A 12,844-nucleotide genomic window follows, 5' to 3' on the forward strand; every position below is an offset into this window, starting at 1 on the left:
TGACGGATATTTGTTGATTGTCTACCAGATAACTCGTCCTACACTAGGGGTTATGTGCTTGATATAATGTGACTATGCAGTGGCTGGGGGCAGGGCCTTCTCCTCCCTTCTACAAGACTATACATAATATGAATAGTAACAAGAGGTTTTTAATCATAGTCATTTTGGCCAAAGAATTGTCATCCGTCATGGGAAAGTCTTAGATTTTGAGAATTAGGAACAGTCTTTGATACCAAAAAACTCTCTCCCTAACTCATGCTGGATTTCCCCCACCCACCACTGCACTGTCCCTGTTTACATAATTTCAGCAAAAGTAACCTCAGAACTTATAAGGCAGCCCATTCTATGAGTAGACAATTTGAGCAATTGGATCTTAAAATATGCCTCAAATATTCACCCACCCATTCTTGGGCTTCTTTCAGAAGTAAAAAAGCAAATCATCTCAATTTTCTATATTTGAAGATAGTTATTTTTTTTTTAACTCCTAAGCCTTCCCTCAAAGCTGAGCACCCATTTTTTTAAATTTTTGTTTTAAGTTGTTGATGTAGGTTTTAGCCTCTTCTCCCTATTGTTCACTTACATCTAGATGTCTGGCAGTCAATGACCCTCTTAAAATAAAATATTTATATAGTTTTGACACAGTAATGAGAAGTAACATCAGCAGAATTTCCTATGGGCGCGTTGCTCATGAACCACTCTGTATTCAACTACTTGGGTCTTCACAGACAGCCCTACAAGATTCCTGTTTTAGAGTTGAGGAACTTGTGATTCAGAAAGGTAATGATTGGCCTGTGGTCATCCAGACACTAAAGGGCAAAGTCAACACTCAAAACCTGGGGGTTCACTCCACAAGTCGTATGATCTTTCCCTTGTTCCACAGATCCATTGTAGCTGGAATTAGTTCATGAATCATTCTCATCTACATTATTTACAGAAAATATTCTCTTGGTAACACTGGACCTAAAGGAGAATTTAGGCAAGATTTGTTTGGAGCAGCAGTTCTATATAACCCTCTGAATGAAACTGTGAAGTGAAAGACAAAGAAGCAGACAAAAGAGAATTATGTAGAATCAAGAGGGCTTTAGATGATATATGAAGGCACTAATAGAAAAGTGACTATTCACAGGGCTATGATTGATTATGTATTTAAAATAAACACAGTTGCCTTTCTTTACTTTGGCTCTGAGAGGGGCTGAACTTTAGCACCATAATGGCCCACTGTTGTCTACATGGCAGGTGGCTGGTACATAAATCCCCACAAGTGGCAGACTGAGGGGCCAATGTATGGATTTGATCTATGAATATTGCATATCCTGCATTTTAGCAGAGAAACAAACCAGCTGTGTCTGTGTTCCCAAGTCTCTGCCTCAGCTTCATGAGAGAAGCAATGAGGACCTACCTCCCTTTTAGCTTAAAAATGGAAATGACTAAGTGCTATTAAAAGTTAGTTGTTGCAATCCCTCATGTAGACTATCTTTCCAGATTATGGAAGGAGTATTTTCATGCACTCTGAGGTTATAAAAAGTCCTCTAGGGTTATCAAGTCCAATCCCTGGTGGGATACTTTAGGCATCTGTACAAGAACTCAAAGGTATTGCCTAGTGGAATATTTTGGGGGATGCAGACTCATTATTTCCCAAAGTAACCCACTTTTTCATTACACATTACTTCATTACTTTCATTACACATTTCATTACACATTTCATACACATTACTTCAATATGGCAAGTCAGTGGAACGTCAGATACAGGACAGTGGTCCCCTTTAATAACCTACATACTACATATAGTAGGGTATAGAAGAAAGGAGGGACAATTAAAAAAAAATCTTCGTTGAAAATCCATCCATGTGCCAAGGGCAGATTTAGGGGGAAAGAAAAAAAAGATTTAGGCCTGGAATTATCTCTGCAGATCACCTAGTCCACCATCCTGATGTACAGATGAGAAAAACAAAGCCCAGATAGAGCCATGACCCACCATTGGAGAGCCATTTCTATTTTACCAAAGCAACAATAGTCTCTGGCTTGATGTTACGACATTCCATTGCCCTCATCATCAGACACCGATTTAGTCATTGCCTTGCAGTGGTTAAAAATTTGTGTGCATGGGGCACCTGGGTGGCTCAGTCGGTTAAGTGTCCGACTTCAGCCCAGGTCATGATCTCACGGTTCTTGGGTTCAAGCCCCGTGTCAGTCTCTGTGCTGACAGCTAGCTCAGAGCCTGGAGCCTGTCTTCAGATTCTGTGTCTCCCTCTCTTTCTGACTCTCCCCTGCTCATACTGTCTCTCTCTCTCTCTCTCTCAAAGATATATAAAACATTAAAAAATTATTTAAAAATTTGTGTGCATTTCTTTCTGATTTTATACACACACACTGTCTTCTAATCAAATGACCAGACATTTGTTCAATGATTTTTAGAAACATGGCCCTCTTAACTGTGTCATCTCTTTTTATCCTCCTGCAAACAAATATGACAATTAAAAAACACATTATGGAGGGCTTGACCTGATTTTACAGGTGATATACATGAGATTTTGTTGTAAATTGCCATTTTCTTCTACTAGTAATAATGGGAATAGTAAGATAGTTAACATTTACTGATACATTAGTACGTTCTGAGGCTATTCTTACAGTCTTCCACAATTGTATTTTTAAAATGTTTAATAATAATATTTATCAAATAATAGTATCATACCCATTTTATAGAAGAGGAAATTGAGGTTTCAGGAGGTTAAGTAACTTCACTAATGCCACAGATCTGGAAAGTGATGGAGCTGGGATTTTAACACAGATAGTTAGACACCAAAAACCTACATTTGGACATATGGCCCCATTCTTAAGGAAGGCAAGTGTGAAAAATATTTAGCAACCTGTTGCTCATACTTACTCATACAGTGGAAAGGGGAACACCAGCATCTGCCTTAAAACTTCAAAGACCTAGGTGAAGTGAAAAATCAACAAATGATTTAAAAAGTGAGAAAAGCTAAATGTCTGATTGTGTGAGACTTGCTACATAGTTATGCAAAAGTGTATGTCTGTGCAGACAGGCATTGGGAAGATAAAATCATTAGTTTCTGTGTAGTGAGACTTGGAGCAGTTTATTTTTCTATTTAAAATATCCTTCAGCTAATTACTATTTTTACCAATCTCAATGTTTAAAAATCAAATGGTAATAATACAGACTTCTCCATGTTGTCCTTTGGTCACATTCCCTAAGGCGCCCTACGGGTTAGATGATAATATTGATGAAACGACCCACAGAATTCCAATTCTGCCCCCAGCAGGTCCTCTCTGCAGCAAGGTGCAGCTGTCTGCTTCAGTGTATATTGCATTCAGCAGATATTGTGGGGCAACCACTACATGCCAGCTATCCGGGCCAAGACTTGGTCTGCTCTTGAAATATTCTAGGGAAGGTGAAATGACCCCACACAGAGACTATAACACCTCAGGAGGAGGGGATAGATTATCTGAGTTCAGGGCTTCAAAAAGCAGGTTTTATCTGAGTGGAACCTCTAAGGATGATTAAGAGTTTGCCAGAAGACACTCGTGGGGATGAGCATTGGGTGTTATGTGGAAACTAATTTGACAATAAACTATTTGTAAAAAAAAAAATAAAAAAAAAAAAAGAGTTTGCCAGAAGAGGAAGGCAATAACTGAGTGTACGGGGAGCTGTTTGTGCAAAGGCATGGAGTTGTAAAACCGTCATAAGCAGATGGGTGTGGTTGGATGTGAATTGCAAGTGGGGTGGCCAGGAATGAAGGTAGGTAGGCGCTGGGGGCCACTTCTTAGAGGGTTTCCTGAAACATGCTGAGAGGCTGGAGGGTCCCTAGATGCACTTTGAATAGACAAGTGCCAGAACAGAATATAGACCTCCCTGTTCATAAAATTATAATGGTCCCCACCCCCTCATGTTACCACCCGTGGATGTGGAGGAAAACTCAAAATAACGAGCCACTGTGGAAATAGGCTGGCTGGCTGGAGGCTTAGGTCTCCAGTTTGGAGCCCCTTGGGAGTACCTCCTCCTGAGATGATGTGCTATGCTCACATCAGTAAACCACCTCACAGACAGATCGACTAACACACAGTGTCTAAAGCCCTTGTGTTCCTCTGTGGACCTCAAAAGCCCCTTAGTGCCCAATATTGTGTAACTAGCGCTTGTGACAGATGAAAACACTTACAAGCCCCCACGTACAGAAGTTTTTTTTCCAGTTTGTGTTTTTCATTTTGTTTGTAAGAATAAGGAGCAAGTACCGTTCACAAATAATCAATTGAATGGTGTCCCAGCCTCCTGCTATGTTCTGCTTTCGTGTTTTAATAAGCTTAACAGTGAACACAACTCAATGTTATTAAAAAAGAAACAGCGTATGGCTGTTTCTTTCCAGTCATCCTGTAAGTGTGCTTCCCTCTGTTATTTCAAAAGTATTAAAAGGTAATTGTTTTATTTTTCAATTAAGGCCCACATTTGCGAGAGTTTGTGTCCATATGCATTCCCAGCACAATTGCATTTTCACAGTGCCATGGCTCTCCCTTGGGTGACAGTTTTTGCATTTGGTGGTGAATGATGGCAATTCCAACCCAGCTCTCGTGAGCAGTTGGGAGAGCCTGAGCTAAAACTCACCCAAGGATCGCACTGCCTAGGTTTTTGTCAGCAAAGGAATATGAATAATTGAAAGCGAGAAGAAGCAAGGATGCTGTTTCTGGAGCCTGGTTTGACTAAGGGAGATAAAATGGCTTTGATTTAAGGGGAGAGAAAACCACACCATAATGAACTCCAGGATTTCATAGGCGAATTTTGCCATTTTATCAAGGGAACAGGCAAAACCGATGTAACTCAAAGTGCTGATTACCTTGCTCCCTGGATTATGCAAGGTAGTAACTTCTGGGAGCAGGAGACAAATTGGAGCAAGTTTTAGGAGAAAATGATTGGGCTGTTCTCATTTAGAACCATCTCCCTTTCCCCAGTACCCCGGCAAAAATGCAAATGGAAATTGCCTGGCAGTTCTTTCTAATCAATCTGCCTCCAGAGGTAGTAAATTCTCCCTGGCCTTCTCCTAACTGAGCTCTGCTCCAGCTAGAGCATGATAGATCCTCTGCCTTTTGCCGCCTCCATCTGTGACACTTCTGGGAATTAGAATCTACAAATTCGCCACTAGGAGAGTGTGGGGTGCCCAAATATAAGCTCACCAATCTTAAGTTGGATTGTTTCTCACTGAAAAAACAGCTTATTAAAAGCCATAATATTTCATTCAATTGCAGCTCATCAGAAATTATTCCATAAAGATATCCTCTTCACCAACAGCTGCAGAAAGTTTCTGGCATCTAAGGACAGCCAAAGATGACATAGATTATGAGGTCTGGGGCACTTCTCCCCAGACGGCATTATTATGCTTTATCATATTTACCTGTTTGATGTCAGCCTTACCTGTAGGATTATAAGTCACACAGTGACAGAGTCCAAATCTGATTTGTTCATCCCTCTCTTCCCCATGCCAGGTTAATGACCGGCATTGAGAGCTACCCGATCAGTGCTTCTTTCATTCATTCATCTGTGCATTCATGCATTCATTCATTCAAGAAACCAAGTGAGGGCCTTCTGTGAATGACTAGGCACTGTGGTAAGCCCTTGGACTACAACAGTAAACATGGCTTTCAGACTCTCAGAGCTCATACTCTATGGGGGAGACTTGGATTAGCAGATAGTTTTGGAGAGCGAGAAAGTAAATGGACAGGCACTGTGAGACACTAATGAAAGAAGGGAGCTTTATTCAATTTGGGGTCAGGGAAAGTGATTATAAAAAGGTGACATTTCTGTTGATACTGGAGGAGTGAGAAGGACCCAGGTATACAAGGAGAGAGGGGAGAGAAAACTCCCAGCATCAAAGAGGCCCTGCTGTGTCAAAACTTGGCATTTTTGGGAAACCCATGTGTTAGTCCATTAGGACCGCCATAACAAAGTACCACAAACCAGGTGGCTCAAACAGCAGAAATTTGTTTTCTCACAGTTCTGGAGGCTGAAAGTCTGAGATCAGGGTGTCAGCATGGTTAGTTTCTTCCGACACCTCCTTCTTTGTCTTCCAGATGGCTGTGTCTTCCCCCTGTGTCTTCACATTGTCTTTCCTCTAAACCAATCTGTGTCCAAATTTCCTCTTTTTAGAAAGACACCAGTCATGTTGGATTAAGACCTACTCAAATGAATGACCTTATTTTGGCTTAATCACCTCTTAAAAGACCACATTTCAAAATATAGTCACATTCTAAGATGCTGGGGTTAAGGACTTTAACATGAATTTTGGGAGACACTGTTCCCCCCCACAACACTTGATGAAGGCGAGTTGGGTAGGATCTTTCTATCTAAGTGTAAAAGAGCTATGGAAGGGTAATAAACAAAGAGTCCCAGGGATGATTTGCTTTTATAGTCACTGCTTTGAGAGAAGTATGGAGAAGAAATCATGGTGTGACAAAAATAGACATGAGGAGAACAGTAACTATCGCAGGTGCTCCGCAAGAGGACGGTGGAAGTGAGGTTAGGGAGAGGAGAAGGCTTCAAGATGAAGCTGGGAAACATAAATCCATGCTTTGAATGAGTGAATGAATGAATGATTGAATGCATAAGTTAATGAAATCCAAAGAATGAATAAATCAAGCCCCATTGACATTGTGAAAACCTGGCTTTTCCCTGCAGTCAATGAAATAAGACCTCTTGTCTTTCTATGTCTGTCCCCAATAGGAGGCCTTTCCTGCCTTGTGTGATACGTTTGTGTGGGGGAGCCTCTTACTCTATGTGCAGAAGGATCAATTCTCTGTTCCTCCTCTCCTGTCACACAGCAGGCATTGCACATGCATTGTTTGAGTCAGTAGAATGCAAAGAAAGGGCAACATCCACCTTACTGACACTGGGAACACTGGTATTGGTAATTGTCATTCATCAGCCTTTCTGCTTTTTAGACAAGCCCCTGTCTTTGAGAATGTCTTTCCAATGTCAATTGCAAAGTAGCTTTTTTAAAAGAAGGTGGTTTTACTCATTTGGGTTTGTGACATTAGCCAAGCACCATTTTCCACAGTATTTATAATGTGGGTTTTCTTCCTTCACCTCACACATGCACATACAGAGCGATGGAGCCATTCCTTGCAAGAGATCCAAATGACTGATTAATTAGTGCAATCAGAGATTCACAGATCTGTTCAGTTGCAGCTCTGGATGGGGTCTTCATGGCATGTGAGTCCACCAGCTCCTCCTGCCTCCATCCTGACCAGAATTTTACTCTAGAAAAGTTGTGACAACTACCCCAGCCTCTTCTTGTACCATCCACGGAAGAAGGAGCTCATCACTCTACAGCGCCCTCCTCCATGCTACTGCCAATCTACTTAAACTGGTTGTTTCGACCTAAAGAAGAAAAATGAGGTTGTCCTTCCCATATTCACACAGTTCTCTATCCCTCCTTTCATGTAGCAGCCACTCACGGGTTTGCAGCTCCTTGTTTAATGGCTCTATTTCCTTTAGTAGATGCTCAGGACAGATGATTTCAGTACCTTTATCAGTCTGGTCATTTATCTAACTGAGGCCCACTTGGGTCATTGTCTCTCTTAAAATGAGGTGCAGACATTGAATATAGTGTTCCAGGCAGGTATTGGCAAAGAGTATGTATGTATGTATCATGGTTGATGGAACTACCGTCCTCCCAGACACCAAATTTCCTTTCCCATCTTTTTTTTAAAAATGTTTGTTTATTTATTTATTTTGAAAGAGACTGTGTGCAAACAGGGGAAGGGCAGAGAGAGAAGGAGACAGAGAACCCTAGGCAGATTCTACTTAGGCAGCACAGAGCCTGATGTAGGGCTCAAACCCACGAATGTGATATTATGCCCTGAGCCAAAACCAAGAGCCAGACACTTAACTGACTGAGCTACCCAGGCACCCTTCCTTCCCCTTATTAAAGACTGAATGTTTGTCTTAACAGAGGACCATGGGGGAGAAGAAGGGAAAAAATAGTGGGGAGAGGGAGGGAGGCAAACCATGANAAAAAGACTGAATGTTTATGTCTCCCCACCACACACACCAAATTCCTGTGTTGAAATCCTAACCCCCGCTGCGATGGTATTAGGAGATGGAATATTTGGTAGGTGATTATGTCAAAAGGGTGGAGCTCTCATGAATGGAATTGGCACCCTTATACAAAGAAAAAATAAAAAGACCCAAGAGAGCTCTCTCACTCTCCCTCTGCCATGTGAGGCTACAATGAGAAGTTGGCAGTGTACATCCCAGAATAGAGGCTTCACCAGATCACAACCATACTGGTGCCCTGATCCCAGACTGTCGGCCCCCAGAATTGTGAGAAATAATTGTCTGTTGTTTATAAGCCACCAGTCTGGTATTCTGTGGTATTCTGTTACAGAGGCCTTAACTGACTAAGACCATTTGCTTTCTACATACAAATCACATAACCTTGTGATATTTGTCTCTTAATTTTCCTTTGTTTTTTTCTTTTCTAATCTATTAACTGCTCTTCCTCTTGCCTAAGAGTACAAAAATCTCCAATTAAACTATAATCCTGTCTCCAGTCTTTTTACTCCTCTCTCAGTGTTATAACACTTCCCCAAGGACTACAAATTGCTCAGTCTGAGCTTGCCCTTCCCTTCTTTAAAAGCTCTTTGATTTGTGTGTGTGTGCATGTGTGTGTATGTGTGTGTGTTTGTGTGGTGAGGCGATAGGTTTCCAATGGTTTTAAAACACCTGAAAGTTCAAGTTCAAACTTCAAATTCATGCACTACTCTTCACAAGCTATCTATCACCTGATTCCCTACCTAGTCCCATCTCCCTTCCCCAACTCCATACTGTGCTTTTCAAATGCCACTTTAATCCTCAGCCTCATCATATCCGTCCACCTGCTGCCAATAAAGACCTTCCCCACTTCTTCTCTGGCAACACCTACTTGTCTGTCAAGAATTAGAGTCTCACCCCTCAGGGAACCAGTCCAGACTCCCCAGGGCAGGCTAGCACACATCCTCTCTATCATGAGGTTTTTTTCCTGGTCCTAAAGGACAGATATATCACAGTGGAGTGTCCATGTCTGGTGACTTGTGTATCTCTCCCATTAAACCACGGACCCCAGTTCATCTGTATCCTTGGTGTCTGGGACCATACCTAGAATGGAGGAGACACTCAGTGCATGGAGCTAAACTTTTATCCCCAGTGAGTGGAGCTCTGAAGATTAGGACTGCCCCAGTATAAATAACCAGGGAGGCCGTATCATGGTTCACATATTCATTTCCTGAGTAGTATTGAGCATGAGGAAGACAGAGCACCATTCTCCACAGAGTCAGCCTAAAACCCAAGAGTCACCAGGGCTTGACAAAAACCCTACATCTAAGCAGTTAGGATTTACACTGCAACTAGAAAATCAGATCAAAACAGCTCAACAATGCCTCACCTCAAGAGATGGGAATGTTTCATGGACCAAACAGCTCCAACCATAGTCACTAGCAACCACTTATTACCTCAGCCCAACATGAAAGACATATTAAATTGATTTGATAAGTGCCCCACCCAAGTATTAAGGAAGAAAATGCATTCAAATTCTAATTAGTAATTTTAAAAAGTAATTTTATATATACTTTTATGATCAAACAATGCAATATAAAACAAATATTTAAAACTTATCTTAAAACATAGCTACCCTGATAAGCATAATTTAGAAACCTTTAATGAATTCACCTCAATTAGCCTTTAATTAAATAGCTCATTAAAAGCTGATTTGAATACTGCTCATGGAGAAATCCTTGTTCAACTGTTGTGACAGAACAGGAAGTTAATGAAGTTAAAATTAAGTGCAATTTTGGGGGAACAGCCTGAAAGTCATAAAGCTACAAGAGGAAATAAAATCTCTGAACTTTGCCTGACACCTGAGACTTTTCATCAGCACCAGAGGCTCAAGGAAAGGGTAGATTTGAGGCCCCAGGCAGGAAACGTGTCTTTCTACCCTTTGTTCTCAGCTTGGGGCTTAGGGTGTTGGAGGCAAAGGTAGTGTTTGATGAATGAACAAATGAGTGAATGAATAGTCAGAACTGATCTGTACATATTCTAAATTCAAGCAAAAGAGAAAATAATATAAAATACAGTTATATATTTGAAGCACTTACCCTGTGTCGTACATTTTGTAGGAATTTTTAAAAATGTATTTCTCCTCATAGCCTTCATGTGGGGGGGCTAAAATATTTTTCTATTACTTTTAGGTGAAAAAAACAGAACAAAGTGGTTAACTAACAAAAGTAGCAAATATCTGAGCTGAATTTTAGTTCAAATGGAAGGAACCCAAATATTTTAAATCTTTCAAGGCCCCTTTCTAGACTTACCTGAAAAAATACGCCTGCCAGCAGCCTTCAACTTCTCATGACCCTCCCCATTGCGAATTCCTTCCGAAAAATATATCCCCAAGTTGCTGACTTTTGTTGCCATAGCTATGACATTCTTGAGATGCCATCTATCAATTGATTCTTCCTGTAAATGCTGCTCTGTTGCCTTCGTCTGGGAGACTTGACCTGAGTCTAGCAAGTCCTGAGGTGTTCTACCAGCTCCAGGAAGGCTACAGTGAGAAGCCAGAGAATCACCATTGGGGTTAGAGGGTGCTGACAAGCAGGGATCTGGTTCCCCACGCCAGGATGGCCAGAACAGCTCTGTTGTTCTCTTTTATGTATCAGACTGTTACGAGAAAAGTCTTTAGGACACAAGTTTTCCTGGCTTAAGGATAAAGGACATTTCGAAGATGCTGATATGACCCAACTCCCTATGCCTACCAACCCCACTGATGATTTTACAATTTCTGTGTGATTACTTCCAGGCTAGAAGTCTCTCTGACCTCCAGGAACAGCCGTTTCCATTCTTAGACAGGTATGACCTTGAGACAACCTTCCTTGCTTCACACCAAGAGACCATTCTGAAGCTTATAGCCTTTAGCCCTATTTATTTATATTCTTTGTAGTCTCAAGGAAAAGCCATTATCTACATAGACATTAATTAACATTTACTGAGCACCAGCTATTGGACCAGACAGTCTCTTTCATACCCACCCCCCACCCCGGCCACACACAGTTTATGTCACATAGGGATTATCAGTATTCCCATTTTGTAGAAATTTGTGAGGCTCAGTGAGTTAGGATAACTAGGTCACATTGATGGGGTATAGCAGGGATGAGATCCGAACTTTGTCTCTGAGTCAATATCCCATGTTGGCAAACATCCAGAATAGAACATGACTTCTGTGATAGGCAAGATACCCTAAAGGCTCAGCTGAGACACAAGAGCCTCTATGTCCTATGCCCTCTGGACTCCACTTTCACCTGGCCATGCATCTTCTTTGTACCTCTGTCCGCACCCAGGACCTAGCACATAAAGGGATACTCAGGAAATTTGTGCCACCGAAATAGATCAATGCAGAGGGCAGGGAACTCCTTGAGGTACCTTCACTTTCTCTAATGCAAGTGTTTTCTGGACCTTGGTTGGTTAATCTAGAAAATCTATTTAATTCCTGCCCATGAGTAAGTTTTGAAATATGTAAAGCACTATGTACAGGACTCACTGTGTATCTGTCCCCTGCCCACTTCTCCAGCCTCACCTCCTGCCTAGTTCTCTCTGCCTTCGGTGCTTCAGTCTCCCCAGCATTTTGAATAGGCCATAATCCTTCACCGTGTGGTAGTGTTGGCATGGGCTCCCCCTGGCTCCTGTTTTGTTCCACCTTTATGTGCTACTCATCCACCCTTTCTTCAAGGAGCCTTTCTTTTTCTTTCCAGTATCGATTAAGTGCCCATTAGTGTCATCCATAAGACTCTGTATTATTTCCCTCTTTATAATATCCTAATTCTATATACTGAACATCTTCACTCCCCATTAAGGAAATCTTTGAGGAGGAGAGACCATGCCCCCTGCTCACCATGGGATTGCCACCACCTGGTACCTAGTAGATATTTTATAAGTATGTACTAAATGAATGAATAAATAAGTGAATAAAAGTGAATGCATGCTTCTCTAATATATGCATATAAACAATTATAAGATGTCAAACAAATATTTAAATGCTCACATCTGTGTAAATAACTCACCCTTCTGCCCTATCCAGAAAGCCCCAGGAGGTTCACTGCATTCCTCTCCCTACTTGTCAAGGTGCCTCTATCTATACGCCTGGCCATGCCATGTCAGCACTTCTGGGACTTCTAGGAAGGTTGAATTAGAACCACAAATTCTGTTTCCAGACCATGAAGAGCATATGGGACACAGCATCATTAAACTGAAGGTAATTGGTTGTGAATAAGTTTGAAATTGTTTCAAAGGTCCACCTATGTGCATGAGAACACTCAGGCTGGGTCTGCATCTCCTTCCAAATGTTAGCACTTGAATGAGCACATTCATATTCTCATGCAGCTCTCTGTGCAGTGATACAGCCCAGGTGACAATCAGGCATTCTCTTGCACAGACCACTGGACTTCATCATCCATCCGTCATTCATTCCTTCCTCATTCAGTAGTTATTTGTTCATTGCCACCTTCAGTTCTTCAGTTAGACCCTAGCATGCAGAATCCATCCATCCATCCATCCATCCATCCATCCATCCATCCATCCATTCACCCATCCACCCATCCATCCATTTGCATTTCTAAGCATCTGACCTTTGTCTAAGATCACTGTCTGGCTCACAGTGGGCAATTCTCAGGCAAAATACCATACAGTCTCTCAGAGGCCCTCAATAGAGCCAAGATGCAGTCACCCACAGCCTTAATCTACTCCTTGCAATAACCTTTACTGGATTTCTTCAATTTCTCATCTCACTTCTCCACCCTTTTACTGAACTCCCTAAAA

General features: G+C 41.6%; 1 long non-coding RNA gene across 1 annotated transcript in view; it reads left to right on the forward strand.

Annotated features, from left to right (window-relative positions):
- Window positions 1-12,263, forward strand: part of LOC144224486 (uncharacterized) — a 40,432-nt gene extending 28,169 nt beyond the window's left edge. The window contains exons 2-3 of the long non-coding RNA XR_013333059.1: window positions 10,833-10,882; window positions 12,108-12,263. This is a non-coding gene — a long non-coding RNA (uncharacterized LOC144224486). The remainder of the gene's footprint in view (window positions 1-10,832; window positions 10,883-12,107) is intronic.
- Window positions 12,264-12,844: the final 581 nt, after the last annotated feature.

Source organism: Crocuta crocuta, unplaced genomic scaffold (assembly GCF_008692635.1).
Source record: "Crocuta crocuta isolate KB4526 unplaced genomic scaffold, BGI_CrCroc_1.0 scaffold152, whole genome shotgun sequence".
Taxonomy (NCBI): domain Eukaryota; kingdom Metazoa; phylum Chordata; class Mammalia; order Carnivora; family Hyaenidae; genus Crocuta; species Crocuta crocuta.